Source organism: Nicotiana tabacum, chromosome 3 (genome assembly GCF_000715075.1).
Source record: "Nicotiana tabacum cultivar K326 chromosome 3, ASM71507v2, whole genome shotgun sequence".
NCBI lineage: Eukaryota > Viridiplantae > Streptophyta > Magnoliopsida > Solanales > Solanaceae > Nicotiana > Nicotiana tabacum.
In genome coordinates, this window is record NC_134082.1 from 36,935,579 (window position 1) to 36,937,903 (window position 2,325).

The window sequence follows — 2,325 nt, forward strand, 5'->3', positions numbered from 1 at the left end:
AAAAAAGACTCCGTCAACATTCAGCTCTTCCGCCAACAATATTTTCTGGCAAGATCTTAGAGTTTGAATCTAAAAATGAAGAGAAAAAAAATTTCTTGGCAAAAAAAAACATAGAGGAAGACAAATCAAATATGGGTCGTTCAAAAAGCTTTCCTTCAATCTATTACGCCCAGTATTACGATGATATTATGCTCTGCGGTAATATATTACGATGATGTTACCCTCTGCAATAATACATTACGATGATGTTACGTCCTGCAGTAATATATTACGATGATGTTATGCCTTGCAGTATTATATTACGATGATGTTACGCTTCGCAGTATTAAGTTATGACAATGTTGCACCCTGCAGTATTACACTACGGTGATGTTATGCTCCGCAGTAATAAGTTACGGATGTTGCACCCTACAGTATTGTACGTTGAATTTGTCGTAAGGTAATTGACATCAGTCCAAGGAAAAGATTATTTGGGATTATAAGTGATGAGTAAATTCGTGAAGGTAAGAGGGTAAGTAATATCGAAGAAAACAAATTTTGTCGAAGTTTGTCATTTTGGGGTAAAATACCGGTCGAGCGATAAGACCCGATAATTATGAAGTAGTACCATGCAAGGTAACATATGATCACGGTAGTATAATATATAAAGTATACATGAAATTATTTAAAAATAAATAGAATTTTAAATAATTTGTGGTAATGTTTTAAATTATACAGGTAATTGATTAATTATCGGGTAACAGAACATTACCGAATTAACTAATAAAGGATAAAACTTAATTAATTATACTCCAAAAGACATATGGCAATACATAAAGTGACTAAGCAATTAAAATAGACTATGTGGCAACCTATGGAGTCATATTATCCAAAAGCAAGATACTTGTCCACGTCTTAAAATTCCAAGGATTCAAAAAGTGACGTGAAAACAACAAGGATAATTAGTACTTCTATTTAGCAATTCACTGTTCCTTCTTCAATCAATTATCCAAGATCAGATGTTCTAAAATATGATGCCTGAGTCGGATGGATAATGCTTAAAAGCCAACCAATACCAAGTGACTCTAAAGCAGAATCCTGTTATCCAAATAATCTTGCAAATTTCGTTCACTTGGTTCAAAAGAGCAGAAGCAGTTTCGTCCAAAAATTTCAACGAAGGTTCTCCAACGGGAAATTATACAGAGGTTTTTTCTACTCCAGGTATGTTAAGGCTAAGCTTTTTCTTTATTTTAGCATGATCGCGTCATTACACAGGTTTGATAACGAGCCATAAAGTAAAATTCATGTCCCGGAATTTACGTATATTTTTTTAGTTTTGTAAGTTACAATATTCTCTTTATCGGGATTTCATATTCATTTGAGTATTCCCTCTTCCAGTCAAGACAGCAGAGAGTTTATATATACAGTATTACAGTATTTTCATTACGATCGAGCTATAATCGATGGGCATGCCCCTATTGGGCAACCTCTAATCAGATGGTAAATTATATACCGAGCTCATGTGGCAAAGTGCTTATGAGTGAGCCCAGTTGGTCGAGATACAAAGCCTAGTATGGCCGAGCGCCTATGAGCGAGCCTACTACAACAGAGCAGTTATATATATACCGAGTCTTATAGGTCCGGACAACTATTTTACTTACTATATTGAGAGAGTTAAGTCAGTATCAGCAGGTAAGCATATCTTCAGATTATCTTTGACTTTCAGCTACTTGCAATTATTATGTTATCAGTTCAGTTTCAGCTTTTAGTATATTGCCTTACATACTCAGTACATTTTTTTGTACTGACGTCCCTTTTCTGGGGGCGTTGCATTTCATGCGTGCAAGTCAGACAGACAGACGGGTAGGCCTCTTCAATAAGTGTTGCCCGAGTTCAGCTTGATCAGTAAGCCCCATGCCTTTAGGAGTTTCCGGATCTAGAGCCTTATGTACATCTTGTATATATATGTATATATGTTATGAGTAGGTCGGGGAGCTGTTTCGATCATAGTATATCCATCAGTAGAGGCTTGCAGACATATCCTATCAGTTAGTGCTATATGTTGGGCTTGCAGACCTTGTATGTATATTTGGTTGGTTTGTCAGCTGTAATAGTTATGACGGCCTTGTCGGCCCTGTTTTATATTGACATTTAGTCAGCATTCGCAGTAATCTTGCAATGTGGCCCATGACCAAAGTATGACATCATATGTTTAGAATTCCTTAGTTGCAAGTTGGTACGCAAGGATAGGTGAGGCACTGGGTGCCGGTCTCGCCCCCGGGTTCGTGGCGTGACACAATCTTCATTTGTTCCGATTTTATGCAACCTCCAACTGTGACAAAATAA

General features: G+C 36.8%; 1 long non-coding RNA gene across 1 annotated transcript; it reads left to right on the forward strand.

Annotated features, from left to right (window-relative positions):
- The first annotated feature begins 859 nt into the window (after positions 1-859).
- On the forward strand, positions 860-1,986 carry LOC142174754 (uncharacterized). Its single transcript, XR_012703810.1, has 2 exons — positions 860-1,200; positions 1,831-1,986. It is a non-coding gene; the product is annotated as an uncharacterized LOC142174754 (long non-coding RNA).
- Positions 1,987-2,325: the final 339 nt, after the last annotated feature.